The sequence below is a fragment of the Cibotium barometz genome, chromosome 54 (assembly GCF_041138505.1).
Source record: "Cibotium barometz isolate CiBa-2024 chromosome 54, ASM4113850v1, whole genome shotgun sequence".
Lineage (NCBI taxonomy): Eukaryota > Viridiplantae > Streptophyta > Polypodiopsida > Cyatheales > Cibotiaceae > Cibotium > Cibotium barometz.
Genome location: NC_141099.1, coordinates 39,607,766 through 39,616,512, shown reverse-complemented (window position 1 = coordinate 39,616,512; position 8,747 = coordinate 39,607,766). Strand labels below are relative to the sequence as shown.

Sequence of the window (8,747 nt, the reverse complement as noted above, 5' to 3'; positions counted from 1 at the left end):
AACTAGATATCTATGATGAAGACAGAGAGGCCCTGTAGAGCAGCTAGACTCTAACCAACAGATACAAATATATACTAAATTATTGTTTTATTCTTTAAATTACCAAGTAGTACATACTGATGCAAATAGATTTTTCAATATGATTCAACCCCATGATAATAGGGGAGGTTTAGGATGTGATCCACAAGAAGCAGATAGGTACTGGCATCAAAATAAAGGGTCATCCTAGTCAACCCAACATCAACCACCTCCACCCATCCATCAAACCTTTCGATCCACCTCTCAGGCAACTGTTGGCGCCGCAGAGCCACCGGGTGTGTCAGGTGTTGAGCGTCCGACAAGAGCTGATTAGTGGGACCTGAGAAAATGTCTAGAGGACACAAGCCAACAATAAAAGGGAAATACACTAAAAGCCGTGCACAAACAACAGCACACATGCATGCCTGTTGTAATCATATGTACTTTATTGTAATAGTTTAATAACAGAATGAGTTTTGTAATAGTAAGGATGATGATGGATGGGACAAGAAGAAGGTCCTTCCAAGATAGCAAAAGAAGGAAGCAGTTATAGGAGATAGATATATAGAGGGATAGAAGAGAACAGGGGACACGAAGTTAGTTTGGAGCAAAATAGCATTATACAAGTTTAACAATAATACATAGTGCTTGAGCATTATTTCATTGTGTACTATCTGAGTGAATGAGTAAGTGAGAGAGTGAGCTTTTGGTTCTGTGTGCATTCTCTGTTTAGGCTGATGGCTTGTGAGTTCTGAACCCATTGGGCTTAGGCACTGATAGAATTACTTCTGACCACTAGTAGTAGCTCTGGCTTCCACCTATTTGGTGTTGTAATTTGTAGCCTCAGAATATATTTATTGCCCGTAAATGGGTAGGTGGTTTGAATGGACCAAAAAAGTCTAATCCCCACTTATGAAATGGTTTAAGTGATAACATTAGATTACTTATTATCATAGTTAGATAGAAATTGTCTAGATTTTGCTTCTCCCATAGATGTTTTCAATGGCACATCACATGTCTCACTACTTTTTCGCATCCCTCTAATTTTAACATGTCCTCCATGGAAATGCATGTTGGAAAGCAAAATTTTACATTGTTCAATACATGCATCTGAAAGCTCTAGTGGTATACTAGAGTACTAAGCATAATCAAAATGAAGTCATAGTAGCTTATCGAGTATCGTTATCTCAGCATGTGCAATGTAAATATATGCACCCTCTCTAAACTTATAGGTAATATTAGATCCTAAGCAAGATCCTCAGGTACAAGTTGTCATCGTACATGATGAACTTCCTCAATAGTGGACAATGAGATAGTATGTTTTTTTAACCTAAGAGACAAAGTCTTTTTCTTCTTCCTAGATAGACCTATTTCTTGAACGTCAGGTTGCACCACATTCATCTTATCTCTAGTTGGAGGATTTCCATTCAACTTAACTAGTTGATCGTGCCTTCCATAGATTCCATGCAATATAAGAAATGGTTTGTTGCATGTGGACCTTCAGATATGCCAAACATGCATTTCAAGGCTTTCAAATCTGCACTCATATGCTACGCTACTGTGAGGGTCCCTATATCTTCCACTTGTAGTAAGTCACCTCTATTCTGAGCATCAATAATGGATGGGGAATCTTAGAGTGTGAGAATATCAATGTCATGACTCTCATTTGGCACTTGAGTTGATGCTATCCACCATAGCTCCATTTGAGAGTGCACACTAAACCCAGGTGAATCAATCTTACATTTGAGAGTGCACACTAAACCCAGGTGAATCAATCTTACATTTGGAGTAACCCAATGCACACTAAACCAAGGCGAATCAATCTTGCATTTGGAGTAATAGCGTTACGGCATAGTTATAGTGCTAGCTTATGTAGTCGAGTTCACACTATGGATGACCTTTATATATTATAGTAGGAGAGTGCTTTTCCTTATAGTATGTACTCTTATCTCTTTATGTTATGGTTGTAGAGAAAAGAAGAGGATACTAGATAATTCATCCATCCATCTCTCTTGTGTGCTTTTCTACTCCTCTGAGTGTGTTTGCTTGCAAAGGAGATCAAGCTCATCCTCTCTCCCGCATTCTTCTTATGGTATCATAGTGTCGTACGTAAGGCAAACATGGTAGAGTTCGAGCACTTTTGCTCAAACCTACCATAGGAAACAAAAAAGCACAATGGTTAGAGAAAGTAGGACTAAAGGAATTTGCAAAGCTACCATGGGGAGAGTGGCATATCAACCTCCATATAAATGAACACTTAAAGAAGTTGCAAAAGAGGAAAACCATTAAGCTACCATCTAGAAGAAGAGTCCGATTTACAACCAGCTATGTGGTTGAGGTATTCAAGTTGCCGACGGAACGCATGATAGATATACCCACACGGCTCAAAGGGTGCACCTTAAAATATGCAAGTCTACTGAATGCGATCATGAAGAGGGGTTTTTTAACCCAAAATTTTGGGTAAATTTACAAAAAAACCAGTTGCAAAAGAGGTATTTGAATTATACTTCGAAAAAAAATCCGTCATAAAGAAAAATGGGTAATTTTATTAGATCAAAATTCACCAGATAAGGGGTTTTTTTAATAAACGCACGTCGTAGGGAGGTCTTCCACATAGTGCACCCCCCGAGACACAACGTAGGATTTAATAAGGTAGTTTGGGGCTCTAAAGATGGCAAAAGTACAAAATCATGGGGAATCTAACAGGCAGAAGTGCATGAGCTTTGTTGTGGAAATGATCAATTTGGTGTATAAGCCCTATTACATGTCCCAAATAAATTATGGCAACAGAATTGGGGGCGAAAGTGGCATGGTCTGAAGTCCTCTATAACAACCTTAAGGAGGAGATCGCTAACCTAAAGAAGAGTAGCAGCATGACAAAGATAGTTGCATACCTAAAGGCGCCAAAAGCAATAGAAGGTCATTCCCCTTCTTGCAACAGCTCTCTCCCTCTCATTGTAAGTGTTTTGTTAGTTGTTGCTTAGCTAGATGGAAGCTTGCTTGGTTAGGATTTTTCTTGAGTTCTCTTTTGCACTTTTATGCTTTTCCACCTCTTGTTTGAGTGGGCTGATGAGTGTAGAGATCTTATCTCCATCAAGGCGGATCAAGCTCTCGCTCTGAACCCCATTGGCATGGAGCTCTTCGATGTAACAAAGCAAAAAAGATTCGAATGATAGGCTGTTGCCTTGGTGACCCTTCAGCAAAATTTCCATGACACATATTTCAGCAAGGTGAGTGCTAGCACTAAGCAATAATAGTCTAGAAATAACTTTCATATTTTGTATTGGACACACCAAACATCCCATGGGAAGGCCCATTGGTGGCCACTTGTAACATATAAGGCTTTGTATATATGACATCTTGAGAGTAATGAGAAAGTAACAATACAATTGTGAACTTGTGTGTTTGGAGAACTTGCTTCTTGCTTCTTGTTCATGGTTTCTTGCATGTTTGCTTCTTGTGATTTGCATGTAAGGGATTGGTCTACTCTTAAAGGCTTGCTAAGGTTCGAAGCTCTCCATAGCTGCACTCCCTTGTTGTTGCACGCTACCTACCAAAAACCTCTCCTACGTTGTTGTGTGACAATGGAGGAGGGCACACTTGACAGACTAGCTTCCAACACATGGAGAACAATTTTAACATTTGGTAAGCTCCCTAGAGCAACCCCTGCATTGCAGTGCTTCCCTTCTCTTTTCTTGTCTTGCAAAAGAACTAGGTAGTTCAAAGTAATGAACAAGGTTTATCCCCACAGCCCCATTGGCCTTCTTTCCCTTCACTAAAGAGCCATCACCCTCCTCTTCCTCCAATTCGAAATCTACCTTGATTGGAAGCTCCCTACCAAAACCACTTCTTTGAGATCATCAACAAGCTCATATCTTCGTGGTGCTTTTCTTGATTTTCTTCCAAGATACCCTCGGTCAACAAATATCTTCAAGTTCCCTTCCCAACTCCATCATCTTAGACCTTGAATCCCAGTGCATGCTCGTCATGTCATGCTCCTCTTGTCATCCATGCTTCTGGATGTATGACCCTCTACTACACTCAACAAGAAATCAGTGGCCTTTCCTTGTCCCTCTCATTACCCACCTGCCTGCTCTATCCTTCCGCATACGTCAATACTCTGGGGGGTGCTTGTCAATTTCCACACGTATAAGATGAAGAGGAGGCTGTGGTTTTCGACATCACTCCACCATCCGAATTTTGCACTTTGAAGACATGTTTGAGACATGCTTTTGGATACTATCTGTGGGTGTCCAGTACTTCCCATGCCACAGACTCATCACCTTCGTCACCTTTGAAGATATGTTTGAGACATGCTTTTGAAAGCCCTAACAAACCTTCTCCCTCAATACCAAGAACCTCCGAAGGAGACATCAATTTTCCAACAAGTGGGCCAATTTTATTGATCTCCCTACTATGCCTCACCAATTCAAAGGATGAAATCCAATGTAGTGAGGGTATGTTGACTACAATGGTTAACATTACCTTTGATGTGTACATAGCACATCAAAGGTATTCTCTTTTCGAGAATAGGTGCTTAATAATGATGTAATTCAATGGAATACAGAGCTCGGAAAGCTTGTGTAAAAATATCATTTTTCATATGTATATATAAGACATTTTCAATAATTAGAAAAGGAGAATCTGATTTGAAGCAACTGAGTTTGAGTCTTCTTGAATCTGATTTGAAGCAATTAGTTTGAGTCTTCTTGAATCTGATTTGAAGCAAGTAGTTCGAGTTTTTTTCATGCTTGTTGCTTATATGTTTACTTTTGTTTTTTGTTAATGTGCATGTGTGTAGGGATTTGCTACACTCTTGAGAGTTTGCTTGTCTTCTCCTCCTCTTCCTCTTCTCCATCTCTCCGTTTTCACCTCTAGCACAAGAGAGAGTGAGCATGGTAGCAAGGTTGAGGAGAGCTCCCCAAAGCTTTACTCCCTTGTTGCTTCCCACCTATTGAGGCCTTCTACAATGGTTTAACAATAGGGAAGGACACTTTTGAGTAGTCTAACCATCCTCATCGACATGGAAGTTGCAACCAATGAGGCTATTCGGTAAGTTCCCAAATGACTCTTGCACTTCATCTCTTCTCTTTCTCATCATGTAAGGATTCTCATCGTGTAAGGACTAGAATGTTCTCCAAAAGTGAACAATATGACCAAACATTTCTTCCACTTTGTTTTTGGGTATATAAAAAATTACACTAAAATACAAAAAAATAAACTTATTTTACCAGACCCGTCGATTCTGAAGGGCAAGAGTGTACGTTAAAAATCAAGCTTGGACAAAGGAGACTCCTAGCCCTCAAAAAATGGAATGGGGATTCTCTCCCTTTTTCGGGTGGGAAATTATTTTCGACTTGCTATACTTCCAATCAATGAGGTCTAGGCACATTAGTGGATAGGAATCATTCCTCAAGAGTTTGCCTTAGTGGTGTCTATGGTGCCCATGCCAAAAGGCAACCTGCCTCATAGGTCCAATGAAAATTGTCTCGTGTTACAAGGCAAATTGGGTGCATTATTTATTCAATCATGATAGCTTCATGATTGGTTGAGAGTACTCTTCTGTGAAGGAAGGATAAGCTTATTGTTTTCCCAACTTCCCAATTCTCATGAGAAAAAGCGGGGTTAGAGAGTAAGTTTGAGACAAATGTGTCGATGGTAGTTAAGATTCCAAAAATGTGATCTTTTTGTTACCTCAATTGTTAAATGGGGACATTTAAGTGTGATAGTAAACCATTTTGTTGAAACATTCAAAAGTAACTCCAAACTTTAATAGGCATGATGACTTTCCACTAAAAATTTACAAGTAATTTACTACCAAAATGCTAAAAAATTAGGTGTGACACCCGTCAAAAAGCAACTATGCCCACATCCATCTCCTTGTTCACGCGAGAAACCTACCCAAGGGCCATTTTGCGTAGTGTTATTGCTAGGAGGATGTGTGAGGGCACCCTTGGCACATTGGTGGAGAAGCCAAGGGTAGAACTCATAGGGTGTCCTCCTCTCTCCAATGAAAGGAAAATAAGACATTAAATACATCTTTTCATCCAATTGAAATATATGACTTTATTTTTTATTATACTATTTATCATGCATATAGAATTGTTTTGAGTGCAACAATTTACCACTGCCAATCTTTCATGACATAACCTTAGACCAACAAGAAGCACCATCCTAAACTTGAAATCCTACACCCACCAAACTTACTACGGCATTGGCATTCAATGCAACCTCTTATATCCAATTAAAACCATTTCTCAACCTAACTTCACACACCAAATGCACTCACTCTCTTTCTCTACCTATCTACCACATTCTCTATCTATCTATCTATGCGCATGTACAATTCATGCTGTTGAAATACTGATCAATGCTATTTCGGTTAAAGCCAAGTAGGACTAACCATTTGCTGAAATACTTCAACCAAGTAAGATTAATCATTTATTTGGATCTAAGCAACGTACACAGCCTTCAACCACAGGACAAAAAGTTCATTTGCACCGTGGACACGCAGAACTCTAGTAGATCTCTTCCCATAAACAATAGCAGGAAATAAACGCAGATGCATCGTGATAACAGAATTGTAAACTTACTAACCAAAAACAGTCCCTCAACAAAGACTTTGTTTTTCAAGTAAATCAAGAGAAAATTATGCCATAGATTTCGTGTTGTGTGAGAAGGGGCTTCTTAACATTGAACTCATGTAAAACCAGTAAATTTACAAGATAGGCGCAGACCAGAGTGCTGCCTTGTTTTTTTCCCACAAAACCTTAGTAAACTCTACCACATGCCTGTCACATGCATCCTGGCCATGACAGGGCACCTTCAGGCATCCTACCAACCATAAAACTGCAGAAAGGCACCGCCATTGCTTCTGCGGCAACTTAACAGTCAAAAAAACCTAATTGAAAACCTGGCTATGGCAGGGAACCTCTTGGCACCTTCCTAACGATGGAGAGCACCTATAGAAATCCTACTAGCCATGGGGCGAAGCTCTACATATCGTACTAGCCATTGGAGAGAACTTCTAGACATCGTACTAGTCATGGCAGAGAACATTTAGACGTCCTACTGGCCACGGCAAAGTAACCTACTAACCAAAAACATACAGGAAGGTACCTTCGTCCATCAGGTTTCTGCAGAAAGCAACCTTCATAACATACTGTTCGACCACACTCTTCAAAGCTGCTGGACAAAAAAGGCTGACAGAAAGACACATCTGCTGTGGCAAGCCATCGCCTAATGCAGAGTCATCATGGTGCAAAACTCTTGGTAGTCCACAAAGCCATCACCATCTGTGTCTACTCCTCGTATCATGCGGCCGCACTCTTCCATGGTGCAAGACTCCCCAAGGCGAATCAGGACACGGTGAAGCTCCTCTACTGAGATTTTGCCATCTGCATCAGCGTCGAAGACCTGAAAGGCATCACGCAGTTCCTCCCCCTCGGCGGAGGAAGAGGCGGAGTTGAGCAGAATGAACTCCCCCAAATCGATGAAGCCATCGCCGTCCCTGTCGACCTCCTTCACCATGAGCAGGAGCTCCTCCTCGCTAGGGTTATCCCCTAGGGACCTCAGCACAGAACCGAGCTCCGACGCCGAGATCTTGCCGTCTCCGTTGGCGTCAAAGCGCAGAAATGCCTCCTCCAGCTCCTGGTTTGGGTCCCGGAACGGCGATTTTAACACGAATTGGCTCTCAACACTGCCGGTGGCCTCCCGCGGGGCGGTGTCGGTCACGATCTTTTCCGCGACGGAGACTTTCTGCGCTTGCAGGAGAGATCTGTTCCAACTGCCGTCGGAAGGAGGCACGTGAGAAGCAGAGGACACGGTGCTGCCGGAGGAGAAGCCCGAGCCAGTGATCTCGGAAGTGAAGCCCGAGCTGGTGCTGCCGGAACCGATTCCCGAGCCGCGCATAGCTCCCATCGATGCAGAAGAACGGGGCTTTCTGCGCAGAAAAGCAGGCAGGTAGAGCTTCATGGTGATATTTTCTGCGACTCCAAGACAGAGAACTTTTCTTCTCAGCTCTTTCAGAAAGCTGGTCAGAGAAACCTCCCTTCAAGATTTCTGTGTTTCTTTTACCTCGACTCTCTCTGCACAGAAAAGCCTGGAAGCTTTCTCCTCAGTTTAGATACTCCAAACTTTGAAAGAAGCCTTGCCCGTGGTGGGAGCTTTCTGCACAGAGAAGGCTTACACCTTCTACAAAGAAGCTTCTTGCAAAACGCCTGCACAGAACTCCAAGGAAAGGGCCACTTTCTTCAGAGGAAAGCTTTCTGCGCTGTTACAGAGCTGCGGGCCGAAAAAGGCCCATGGGAATGGAAGCTTACACAGGAAGTTAAAGAAGGGACGCCATGGATTCTTCAGCTCAACAGTAGACGAAGAAACACGGGGAGTACACGGACTGCAGGCACACGGAGCCCTAGTGCTAGTAGGTTGTCACACTTGCCATATCCCGGACGCTGGTCTCGCCGAGCAGCTTCGGGGAACCTTCATGTTTTCCGCCTTTTTTCTCTCTTCGAAAAAATTCAACAAGAAAAGACACTTTAGCATCCCTATGGGCATGTAGCTTATCTTTCAAATTTCTCGAATAAGGAAAGGATGCATCCTCCCAAGCACGCTTGATTTTTTACCGTTCAAAATAGCAAGTTTTTTTTATATTAGTGTAATATTTGACGAACATTTCAAAATCGGCCCGTTCGGTGAAATATAGCAAGTTTTTTATATATATTTCAGTG

General features: G+C 41.9%; 1 pseudogene across 1 annotated transcript; it reads right to left on the bottom strand.

Moving 5' to 3' along the window:
• Nucleotides 1-6,656: 6,656 nt before the first annotated feature.
• Nucleotides 6,657-8,504, bottom strand: LOC147608145 (uncharacterized; annotated as a pseudogene). The gene has a single exon (XR_015264573.1). The product of XR_015264573.1 is annotated as an uncharacterized LOC147608145 (transcript).
• Between the last annotated feature and the right edge of the window lie 243 nt (nt 8,505-8,747).